General features: G+C 44.5%; 1 long non-coding RNA gene across 1 annotated transcript in view; it reads right to left on the bottom strand.

Annotated features, from left to right (window-relative positions):
* Positions 1 to 11,268: 11,268 nt before the first annotated feature.
* LOC130303778 (uncharacterized) overlaps positions 11,269 to 13,288 on the bottom strand; it is a 182,748-nt gene continuing 180,728 nt past the window's right edge. Inside the window, exon 3 of the long non-coding RNA XR_008853808.1 lies at positions 11,269 to 11,890. This is a non-coding gene — a long non-coding RNA (uncharacterized LOC130303778). The remainder of the gene's footprint in view (positions 11,891 to 13,288) is intronic.

Below are 13,288 nucleotides of genomic sequence, written 5' to 3'. Positions count from 1 at the left end.
TGCGGGATCGCGGCGCGATCCCGCTTCATATCGCGGGAGCCGGCGCAGGACGTAAATATACGTCCTGCGTCATTAAGGGGTTAACATCTCACAAGTCTCTTTGTCACCTGACTGTGTTTCTCTCCTTTCTAGGGGCTTGAACCTTGGTCTTGCGGAATAATTTGATTGTGTTAAAGGGGTACTCCGGTGAAAACCTTTTTTCTTTTAAATCAACTGGTGCCAGAAAGTTAAACAGATTTGTAAATTAGTAGTAAAAAATTGCCCGGACCTTCTAAGTGAGTAAGTATAGTTATAGGTATTTAAATAAATAATTCTCTGGATCGTACTTCAATAATAATAGTATGAACTATTTATTAAAATAAGATAAATAGACTATGATTAGTTACTTCTCACAGGACCCCTGTAAGAAGAACATATAAGACAATATCACTGGCATTATGACAATATCACTGGCATAGATTTAGTTTCTAATGTGCAGCTGGTATTCGTCCGCTGGTATGCAGGCACCGACTGTACAAAACAAGCGAAATGTAGCTAAAAGGTGCCTGAGTGATCGTTTCCCTCTTTAAATGTTCAGAATATAATATAATCTGCAACAGTTTCAAATATAATGTAACCCTTTCCTTGACTACTGAGGAAAGGGTTACATTAAATAACCCTGAAACGCGTCTAGTCTTTTGTGCATGACCACTGCCATATATGCAATCTATTTATGAATTGTGCCTATCAACCACGGCTGGTTTACCTCTTATGAACTGCTAAAACCATCAGGGCATCCAGTCCGGTATTTGTCTGGTCCAAACATTGCAAAACAGTTCTAGTGCAACGAACCCGGCTCCAGCAGTAGCTGACGTCACATGCCGGCAACACGAGGTGAGCTCCTCGCATTCAGCGCACGGTCCCCGTCTCCATCCAGTCAGCGGTGAGGACTTACCATCTCCAGCACCTGCCAGCGCCAGCGTCCTCCCGGCGATCTGTGACCATCGGCACCTACCAGCCCCATCAGCCAGAAGTAATTGCCACCGCTTCTACCAGGACCTTGCTGGATTACACCGTTAACACCTGGAACGTTGCACAGAGGACCCCGTGTACCCACACCACCTAGACATTGCGGTAACAACGCCTCTTATCCAGGTTGCCACTATAAGGATCGATAACATATATTTGAAACTGTTGCAGATTATATTATATTCTGAACATTTAAAGAGGGAAACGATCACTCAGGCACCTTTTAGCTACATTTCGCTTGTTTTGTACAGTCGGTGCCTGCATACCAGCGGACGAATACCAGCTTCACATTAGAAACTAAATCTATGCCAGTGATATTGTCATAATGCCAGTGATATTGTCTTAATCCTTGTCATTCATATTTCATTTTATGCACAATATTATTGAAAGGTTGTTTTTATTGTATATGTTCTTCTCACAAGGGCCCTGTGAGAAGTAACTAATAATAGTCTATTTATCTTATTTTAATCAATTGTTCATACTATTATCATTGAAGTACGATCCAGAGAATTATTTATTTAAATACCTATAACTATACTTACTCACTTAGAAGGTCCGGGCAATTTTTTACTACTGGTTTTTCCTTTTTTGTGCAATTAAGGTATAGTTACATGCCCTAGTTTGACCTCGGTGTTTATTATTAATTGTGAGCTGCACATACACCCCTTTTTTTTCCCCAGATTTGTAAATTACTATTACTATTAAAAAATCTTAATCCTTCCTGTACTTATTAGCTGCTGAATACTACAGAGGAAATTATTTTCTTTTTGATATTCTCTCTGATGACATCACAAGCACAGTACTCTTTGCTGACGTCATTATAATAATAATTTAGTAGGATTTGAACCCAAGGCCCCAACGCTGCAAGGCAGCAGTGCTAACCACTGAGCCACCATGCTGCCCTTAGCATACATCTGCTATGCACGGTTGCTAATATGGACAGAGATGTCAGCAGAGAGCACTGTGCTCGTGATGTCATCAGTGTTCCAAAAAGAAAGGAATTTCCTCTGTAGCATTCAGCAGCTAATAAGTACTGTAAGGATTAAGATTTTTTAATAGAAGTAATATACAAATATGTTTAACTTTCTGCCACCAGTTGATTTAAAAGAAAAAAGGTTTTCACCGGAGTACCCCTTTAAGTTTCAAATTTACTTATTTAAGGGCATCAGCAAATTAAATCTACACAAGTCCTTTAAGTGCCATAAGTCCACAGGCGTCTCTCATGTTTTAGAGGGGGAATGTCCAGCTAGAATAGGACCTCTTGGTTTTACAATCTTGACAATCTGAATGAGGTAGATAGACAGGTTATATTGGATCTATGTGAGCTCACAGGTACTGTGATACATGAGTATGTTGTTCCAACTGCTCAGGATTCCACTTTTAAAGGGGGGAATTCTTCTAGGTTCGTTCCTCCTGTCCTCCCAGGCAGTCATTTGGATGTCTTTGAGAGGGCAGTGTTGCAGGATGTTAAATTCTTTATATACCCCAAACAAGTGGATAACCTGCCCAGTGGTGAACTACAGGCTCTAGAATGGCTGGCTAGCAGAAGCGACCTTAAAATTTGTAAGGCTGACAAGGTGGGAGCTACAGTAGTGATGTCTCAACAGTGCTACCGTGAAACAGCTCACTAACAGGCTGTCTATTCACCCCTCAGTTCTAATCTCACTTGGGATAATATTAAACAACTTTGGTCACTACATGGAGAAAGGTTTTATCCCACGTAAAAATGCAGAAAAACTTATTCCTGAGTTCCAGAAATCTCCCACAGGTATTGTCTACCTAAGATTCATAAGTCGCAGAGCCGACCCCCGGGCAGACCTATTGTCGCGGGGATCGGCTCTGCCACAGAATCTTTGTCTAAATACATTGAGTGGCTATTACATCCTATTTTGCCTCACAATCCCACATATGTAAAGGATACAGGTGATTTGCTGCATCATTTGGATGGGGTACATTGGCAGGAGACTTTCCAACTTGCTTCTTTGGACATCGAGAGCCTGTACCGCTGCATCCCCCATGATGCGGGTGTACGGGCTGTCGCAGAGGTCCTGGATAGCACCGACAAATCTCCCCTTTTTAAAGAATTTGTTTCGGACTCTCTTCGGTTTATTTTAACACATAACACATTCACATTCCAGAACAGATGGTATCGGCAGGAGACTGGCACTGTGATGGGCATGCCGATCTCCTGCACGTATGCCAATCTGTTTCTCGCTGCTTTTGAGAGAAGATTGATTTTTTTTCTGATTGTAACCCCTTTATTAAGTGCATTAAACTGTTTCTTTGTTATGTCGATGAGGTGTTACTGATATGGGAAAGGACTGAGGATACTGTTGAACAGTTTGTGACATATATCAATGAAAGTAAGGGTGCATTCACACAGAGTAATTCGTGAGGAATTTACTCGAGTAATTCCACATTAATTTTCCACTTCAATACATTGAACATGTCATCTGGCCATAGACTTTAATGTATTTCCCGCTTTTCAGTTCACACTGCATAAATTCCGCTCGCGGAATTCTGCTGCGGAATTCATTTCCGCTTGAAGAAAGATCATGTTCATTCTTGAAGCGGAATCTGCGAGCAGAATCCCATTCAAATCAATAGAATTTTTTTTTCACCTGACACCGTTTTCGCGCTGAATATGCGTGGAATTTGCTTGGAATGTGTGCAGATTTTTTTCAGAAATCCAGCCCCTGAAAAAATGATGACACCCATTCAACACCCATTTCTCCACCCATTTTTGACTTGGCAGCCATTTTGAGTATCAGCATACAGCATTGACAAAAGCTTGTGCATTTTGCTCCATTAAAAATGTTGGAACAAAGTACCATGGAGGAACTTAGCTGTTCGGCAGGCTGGATCCTCTGTGTCAGAGAGGGATTGGCGTATGCCGTACCGGTGGACTGGTTCTAAGTTGCTACTGGTATTCACCAGAGCCCACCGCAAAGCGGGATGGTCTTGCTGCAGCGGTAGCAACCAGGTCGTATCCACCGGTAACGGCCTCAACCTCTCTGACTGCTGAGACAGGCGCGGTACAGAAGGACCAGACAAGAGCAAGGTCGGTCGTAGCAGATGGTCAGGGCAGGCAGCAAGGGTCGTAGTCAGGGGCAACAGCAGAAGGTCTGGAACACAGGCTTGGGACATACACAAAACGCTTTCACTGGCACAAGGCAACAAGATCCGGCAATACTGGGAAGGGGAAGTGAGGTTATATAGAGCAAGGAGCAGGTGGAAGCTAATTACAGTGATTGGGCCAGGCACCAATCAGTGGTGCACTGGCCCTTCAAATCTTAGAGAGCTGGCGCGTGCGCGCCCTAGAGAGCGGAGCAGCGCGCGCCAGAACGTGACAGCCGGGGACCGGGACAGGTAAGTAGCTTGGGATGCGATTCCCGAGTGGGCGCGTCCCGCTATGCGAATCGCATCCCCGCCGGCAGTGTCAGTGCAGCGCTCCCGGTCAGCGGGTCTGACCGGGGCGCTGCAGAGAGGAGAACGCCGCGAGCGCTCCGGGGAGGAGCAGGGACCCGGAGCGCTCGGCGTAACAGTACCCCCCCTTAGGTCTCCCCCTCTTTTTGTCTGCTTGTCCCTTCAAATGAGACGAGAACATTGGGAGCGACTCTTGAGTTTCCTTCCGGAAGAAAGAGAAGTCCTGGGTAGCTTTATCAGCGGCAGGCAATCCCGAAGAAGTGGGAATGGGGAGGGTGGCAGAGGGTGAAGCTTGTCACGGGGCAGAGTGTTACTAGGAAGGGGGCAATGAGGAGGCAAAATCTCAGCTTGCTTTTTGCCGAGAATATCCTGGTAAGCCTTGTGAGGGACCGGTATGGGTGGAAGCTCAGGAGTTAGACCAGTGGGAGCAGATGTGAGGCATCATTTGTGACAAGCAGGACCCCAATTCTTGATCTCCCCGGTGGTCCAGTCAAGGGTGGGAGAATGACGTTGGAGCCATGGCAGACCGAGGACGACTTCAGAGGTGCAGTTGGGCAGAACAAAAAATTCAATTTTTTCGTGATGCAGTCCAATGCTCATAAGCAGGGGTTCTGTGCGGTAACGCACAGTGCAGTCCAATTTTACTCCGTTGACCGAAGAAATGTAGAGCGGCTTGACGAGATGGGTCACTGGGATGCTAAACCTATTAACAAAAGAGGCCAAAATAAAATTTCCCGCAGAACCAGAGTCCAAGAAGGCCACAGCTGAGAAGGAGGAATTGGCAGAAGGAGAAATCCGCACGGGCACAGTGAGACGTGGAGAAGCAGAATTCACACCATAGGACGCCACTCCCATTTGAACAGGGTGCGTGCGTGCGTGCGTTTCCCAGACGCGGAGGACGAATAGGGCAATCCACTAGGAAATGTTCGGTACTAGCGCAGTACAGGCATAAGTTTTTATCTCTGCGACGAGACCTCTCTTCATGGGTCAGGCGGGACCGATCCACTTGCATAGCCTCCTCGGCGGGAGGCACAGGGGTAGATTGCAAAGGATACTGGGAGAGAGGAGCCCGGAGATCAAGGTCCTTTTCCTGGCGGAGCTCCTGGTGTCTTTCAGAAAAACGCTTGTCGATGCGGGTGGCCAAAAGGATAAGTTCAGACAGGTTAGCTGGAATTTCTCGTGCGGCCAGTACATCTTTGATGTTGCTGGATAAGCCTTTCTTGAAGGTCGCGCAGAGGGCCTTATTGTTCCAGGCTAGCTCTGAGGCGAGGGTACGAAACTTGATGACGTATTCGCCTACGGAAGAAGTTCCTTGGACTAGGTTCAGCAAAGCAGTCTCGGCAGAGGAGGCCCGGGCTGGCTCCTCGAAGACACTACAGACTTCAGCGAAGAAGGACTGGACTGTGGCTGTGGCAGGATCATTGCAGTCCCAGAGCAGTGTGGCCCAAGACAAGGCCTTTCCAGACAGAAGACTAACTACGAAAGCCACCTTAGACCGTTCTGTAGGAAATTGGTCCGACAACATCTCCAAATGTAGGGAACACTGAGACAGGAAACCACAGCAGAGTCTAGAGTCCCCATCAAATTTGTCCGTCAGGGACAAGCGGAGGCTAGGAGCGGGCACTCGCTGCGGAGGAGGTGCAGGAGCTGGCGGAGGAGATGGTTGCTGTAGCTGTGGCAGAAGTTGCTGTAGCATGGCGGTCAACTGCGACAGCTGCTGTCCTTGTTGGGCGATTTGTTGGGATTGCTGGGCGACCACCGTGGGTAAGTAAGCGAGACTTGGCAGCGGCAGCTCAGCGGGATCCATGGCCGGATCTACTGTTAGGGTTCGGCAGGCTGGAGGTGGATCCTCTGTGTCAGAGAGGGAATGGCGTGGGCCGTACCGGTGGACCGGTTCTAAGTTGCTACTGGTATTCACCAGAGCCCGCCGCAAAGCGGGATGGTCTTGCTGCAGCGGTAGCAACCAGGTCGTATCCACCGGTAACGGCTCAACCTCTCTGACTGCTGAGACAGGGGCGGAACAGAAGGACAAGACAAGAGCAAGGTCGGACGTAGCAGAAGGTCAGGGCAGGCAGCAAGGGTCGTAGTCAGGGGCAACAGCAGAAGGTCTGGAACACAGGCTTGGGACATACACAAAACGCTTTCACTGGCACAAGGCAACAAGATCCGGCAATACTGGGAAGGGGAAGTGAGGTTATATAGAGCAAGGAGCAGGTGGAAGCTAATTACAGTGATTGGGCCAGGCACCAATCAGTGGTGCACTGGCCCTTTAAATCTTAGAGAGCTGGCGCGCGCGCCCTAGAGGGCGGAGCCGCGCGTGCCAGAACGTGACAGCCCGGGACCGGGACAGGTAAGTAGCTTGGGATGTGATTCGCGAGCGGGCGCATCCCGCTTTGCGAATCGCATCCCCGCCGGCAGTGTCAGTGCAGCGCTCCCGGTCAGCGGGTCTGACCGGGGCGCTGCAGAGAGGAGAACGCCGCGAGCGCTCCGGGGAGGAGCAGGGACCCGGAGCGCTCGGCGTAACAGTAGCATAACACTTCACCCCCCAGAACTGTGACTCTTATTAACTATAATGGTGAATGTCATCCATCGTCGCAGGCAACGTATGGTAAGCAAGTTTTGCATAATTATTATATAATGTGCAGACCTTCGCGTTTTTGTTATGTTTCAAATGATTTGTAAACATTTTTCAAATGTTTTGTATTTAGACTCAGAGAAAGCACAGAAGATACTGGGTGCACCCCATGAACAGCCTCAGAGATTTGCGTGGCCACATCGGACAACTATATGATGAGCTTAGAAGATAAGTTATTTTCCACACACCATTATTCTTTTTTTATTATTGTAAAGAAAATCATTATTCCTTATGTTTTCTTTACTTATAGGTATACCGAAAAGTTCATAAACTTTGTGAGGATGCCTATGGAGGCCTTTGACAAACTGCTGGACATTCTTGATCCTCACCTCCAGCTTCAGGATACAAGAATGCGTCAAGCCATCAGTCCCAGAGAACGTTTAATGATAACGTTGCGGTAAGTTTTTCTTTTTTTTTCATTTAAAATGATTGTATTTTATTTTCCAAAAAGGGGATGATGCTCGTTGCATGGTGTTGTAGTTTTGGGACAGATGCAAAGCCATAGGCTGTTTCAAAGATTGTTGGTACATGCAACACTCAGCATGCCCAGATGAAATATATACCTCTGCAGCTGACCCTAAACTACAAATCCCAGCATGTCACACCATAAAATATTAAATTAAATCTACTGGCTTTGATTTAGAGTTTTGGTGTACACTGTAATTCTCTGTTTTTTACCATGTTTTATTGATAATGGACAATTTTTTATTTTTTTTTGGTTTTTGTTTCTCTTTCAGATTTCTTGCAACAGGGGAGAGTTTTGCACCATTGCACCTCCAATTCCTGGTTGGTAAATCAACCATCTCTGGAATTGTGAAGTCAAAATGCCACGTAATCTGGCAACACTTGCAGCCCATTTCAATGCCCAGTCCAACCCAGGAGACGTGGCTACAGACAGCAGCAGGCTTTCAGTCTGTAGCACAATTCCCAAACTGCATAGGCGCCATTGACGGGAAGCATGTATGAGTGCAGAAGCCACCGCAATCAGCATCACAGTACTTCAATTACAAGAAGTACTTTTCTGTGGTCCTGATGGGGGTGGCTGATGCCAATTATAAGTACATTGCCATCGACGTCGGTGCCTATGGTAGTACTGGGGACTCACGGGTGCTGAGGACATCTGAATTTGGGTGACTAGTTTGCAAGATCTGGTGACTCTGTCTCCACCCAAACCTCTTTCGGGTACCACGCATCCAGTCCCCTTCGTCATGGTATCGGATGAGGCTTTTCCTCTGATGAATAACCTGCTGCGGGGACTGAATGCCCAAAAGAGGGTTTTCAATGCAAGGCTGAGCCGGGCACGACGCTTCGTGGAGTGCACCTTCGGGATCATGAGTAGGAAGTGGAGGATCTTCACCTGTGCAATGCAGTTGGATGAGGCCACAGTTGATGCAGTCAACAAAGCCGCGTGTGTCCTCCACAACTATGTCCGTGACTAGGAAAGCCCCAACATAGAAGTGGACACACACGAGGCTTTGAATAATGAGCCAATGAACTGGGGCTCAGGTCATCCATCCAACCATGCTGTACTTGTGAGAGAAACCTTCGCTGATTATTTCATGTCCCCCAAAGGTGCCGTGTCTTGGCAAGTTTAATCAGCCTTGGTGATCATCAAACGTTCTCTGGAATTGAAGGCTAAGGACCTGAAGCAGTTTGTCAACGATCTCCATAGATGTCCTCACCTGATGGGATACCTTCAAGCAAGTCATCTAATACCTTCCGGTGTGGTCTTCCCCTTCCCTCTGCAAAATGATGGCTTATGTGCTACCTTTTGCACACAATCTACCACCAAGTTATTTTCTAACTTCTTTTAATTTAACTTTTTTGTTGTTTGTGATTAACTAAGTTTGGATTACAAATAGATTAGTTAGCTACAGCAGTGTTCCAGAAAAGGGGTGCCTCCAGCAGTTCCCAAACTAAAAGCATGCCTGGACAGTCAATTGCTATCAGCAATGCTATGAGTAGTTATTTCCCAACAGCTGGGGGCTCCCTTTCAGAAACAGTGAATTTTTTTATTTTCTTAAATTTCAAAATGTGTGTTGGAAGTGCAGATATGGTTATATACCAAGGACATCAGGAGATAACTGTACACCATTTGCTGAAGTTTTAAAAAATAAACATATTGAAATATTTAATTAGACAATAGCAAACATTCAGCTCTCCATTTTTATTAAGTAAAAGATGTTATAAAAAAAATATTGATAAAAAAAAAAAAGAAAACAATATGATTGTTTGCTATGGTAAACTCCAACTCCACACCATTGGACATGTCTTGACAATAATGCAATAAAAAGCAAAACAATAATTTCCATTGGAAAAAATATTTATTAAGTACAAAACATAAATAAAAAAGCCTCCCCCACCACCCAAGCTAAGCAAAACTACAACTCCCACCATGTTGGACTAAAGTACTCCAGAGCACATGACTGATCAATAGTTAATAACAGCCAGTTGAAAACTTTACCTCAGTAATCAGGACATCCACAATCAGGATCCACTTGCATTCTCTTGGATGTCTTTTTTTGGGACATTTTGCACTTTTTAACACCTATGTATAGGGAGCTTTCAACAACAGGTGTCTTTACTTGGGCTTAGCAGTCTCAAAATGGCCAATGTGGCCCTCCCACCGATTTTTCCCCTCCCCTCCCCTCTTCTTCCTCCTCTAATTTCCTAGCGTATTTCATGTGCAAATTCAGTGCGCATTCCGCGATAATTATGTGCAAATTCTGCGTGCATTCCGCGCAGAAGAAAATTTCTAAATACTCACAATTTTTTTTCAGCATGAATTCCTCGCGATTTCCTCAGTGTGAACGCACCCTAATAAAGAGAATATGTTATTCACATATTCTTTTGGTGGAAACTCTTTTGGTGGAGTTTCTCGACATAAAAATCACTGATGCTAATTACAGGATTGTTACTTCCAATTTCCGCAAGCCACCTCTAAAAACGCCCTCCTCCACTATTCCAGTTCTCATCCCCCACATTGCAAGAACAGTATTTTTACGTTTAGAAAGAAATGATTTATGAAATTAGATATTTACAACAAGCAGAAGATCTAAAAAATAGCCTGCTCCAGAGAGCTTATCCAAGAGAAGTAGTAGAAACAGCTTTCAGGAAGGCTGCTAATATTAATCGAGAACAACTTCTTTTCCATAAAAATCTTGGTCCTGGTACACCACGTTCTACTTTTTCTTTTGCTAATTCGAATATGAACCATGTAATTCGTTAAGCTATGCTGAAACACTGGTACATATTGGAATCAGATCCTGATTTAAAAGACCTAACCAAATCTAAACCGTGGATCGTTTACAGAAAGAATGCCACAATAGGTGACAGATTAAAAATGAAGAATAACTTGCAGGCAAATAAACAAGAGACCTGGTTATCTCAGTCATCCCCAAAAGGGAATAAATCCTGTGGCTATTGTTCTTTTTTTCCTCTGAATATCAATAGTAGAGTTGTTTTTTAGGAGGTTTTGAACGTTATTCCTTGCCTTATTACCTGTTGTACTACCTTCGTAGTTTATGCCTTGATTTGCCCCTGTGGACTTTATTACATAAGTAAGACTAAAAGATGCCTTTTTATTAGAGTAAGAGAACATTTACGGCCCCTTATTATTGGCCGAGGTGCCCCTAGGTTTATTAGCCATATGCGTGAAGTCCATGGGGGCAATGTACATTGCATTAAATTTGCTGGCTTGGAAACAGTTAATGTCTTGAAACAAGGTGGAGACATACATCATGTTCTCTTGCAGAAAGAGTCCCAATGGATTCTGAAGTTATGTGCCTTGGGGCTGGCAGGCCTCAATGATAGACAAGATTTGAGTGTATTTTTATATTTTTTTGTAATGCATACATGCATTGCTGTTTGTATTGCTTTGCACATATGTTCCTCCCCTATACCAGTGTTGCACCCCTCTCTTTTTGCCTCACCTGCTTCTTTAACAGTGAGTTCTGGTGGATTCAGTATGCATGTAGCTTTCAGAAGTGCCAGGTTGGCACAAAACCGTGCAGTTCTACCAGCACCCCCTGCCTCCCCACCTGCCCTCCCTCACCCTGATGTTTACCCAGAGGTACCTCTAAGAATAAAGAGAAGCTTGTTGCAGCATGGTGAGTCGCTGAGTCTTCTTTCTTCTACGTAGCATTGCATAGACTTGCATTAGTCGCAGCACCACCTGAGTCTGTGTGTGTGAACTCCGGCCAGCATTAGTCGCTGTCTTTTCGCTTGCTCAGTTATATACGGTAATACCAGATACACTACTTCTTTGCTATCTGGCAACAGCAGTAATGGTAGCAGAAGGAATTATGTTTTTTGCACCTGAATAAAGGAAGAAAATACTAGAAACACTAAGATGATATCAGGGTAACCCAGCATTCCTGGCAGCTAGCAGCAAGATCACATGTTTTTCATACAAAAGCTACTTCTTCACCATTTTGGGACACAAATCCTGTTGCAACTCCCAAAATGGAATATTTCTGGAATGCTTGGGAAAAGCCAAGGCGTCTTCTTCACTTACCAGCTATAAAACCTGTTGCAACTCCAAAAAAAAAGGAGAATTTTAAATCATTTGCTCAATTTTTTAATATTTACAAACGCTTTTTTTCTATGTACAAGTTCTTACTATTTTAATACACTGTCACCAATCATGTTGCAACTGCCAAAAAGGGAGAATTTTCAATAATTTTTTAACTTTTCTATATATACAAACGTTTATCTTCATAAAGATCATGGTGCTACTGGGAGGTGATCCGAAGCCAGTTCTCCTGATTTCTATAGGCCCCTTAGCTGTTTCTGACAATACTCTTGTTCTGGTGACTGTCTCTAATACACATAAAAAAGACAAATTAAATAAATCTCATGACGATCCCCAGCTTCCAAACTTAACAATTTTATAGGCTTGATAGGGACACAGGTTGTGGCCTGAGAAGGTAAAAATGGGGCACATCATAAACTATTTAGCAAAGAAGATTGGTCTTTCATCAAACCAGCTCTTAAAGTGTGTCCTACTGAACACTGCAATTGAGCTCTTCAGTTACATTGATGCTCCACCTTATTACGCTTCAGGTTATCTGTACCAGGATTGAAGTACGGATGACTTTGACCACTTCTATAATGCTTCTCCTGAAACAGGACAAATTGTAGAGAATGCTGATATTTGGCTCCCATCTTTGTCTTCAGATCGGATCACTGATCAAGCTGTGCCAAAGAAAAGACCCATCGATAGAGGATACAGCCTGCATTGCTTCACTGAATGAGTTGGAAACTATGTATTGGCCCATACCAGAACATTTGTGTGTACAAGCAGGACATATAAATTGTGCATCAGATTCTAATCCCATAAATAAATGGGGCAAAGCTGAGTCTTTCTACTATCTGGTTGGCCCTGCTAACCTTTGGTTGGAATTTCCCTTGGCTATGGATATGGAAGCAACACAAGCTCCACCATGTGCTGTTACATGTTCTACCGAAGATTACTTAACCTTCTGTGGTGGTCTGCGGGATGACACAGGGGGGATACTGCGTGGTTCCAGCCTGGGACAGGGCACATGTGCCGGAAATGGAGGCAGAGCGCCAAGAAGTTAGCAAAGCATGCCAGAAGCGCAATTCATGCGCACTCCCTATAAAACACAGACACATACACAGTAACAGTAGCTCCCTAAGGAACGAACGAAAGCGCGCTTGGGGTCCAGGCACAGCACCAGCAGCGCACATGGGTAAGCGGCCATGTATTTACAAATTATTATAAGAAGACCTTTTGTGCTATTTGTGGGTAGAGTGCAGCAGTAACCCCTATTTTGGGAACATATAGTGCTATACTGTGCTCTTAACTGCTCCCTGTGACAGTGCATGATTTATACTTATACCATATAATGAGTATGATTTGTAATTGTGATATAGATAAATTGGTATATTTCGGCAAGTGGTGCTGGCTTTGATAGTTTTTATGTCTGTAACTCTGTGAACATCACTAGATACAAGAATATATATGTTTTTACAATTGTGTTTAATAAAAGTTATATTTTAACATATTTGCATCAACTTGGGCTTATTGAAAGGCTGATGGATGGAATACAGTGGTGTCAATGCTTCCTCCCTCACTTTTTATGGGACACAGCTAGGGCTGTTGTTAGGGGTAATATTATTGCATATGTAGCTACATTAAGGCATAAGACAGCTGAGGCATATCAAGGAACTAGTGAAAGGTTCCGGAAGGCTTAC

Source organism: Hyla sarda, chromosome 1, assembly GCF_029499605.1.
Source record: "Hyla sarda isolate aHylSar1 chromosome 1, aHylSar1.hap1, whole genome shotgun sequence".
Taxonomy (NCBI): Eukaryota; Metazoa; Chordata; class Amphibia; order Anura; family Hylidae; genus Hyla; species Hyla sarda.
This window is presented reverse-complemented; position numbering and strand designations above follow the sequence as displayed.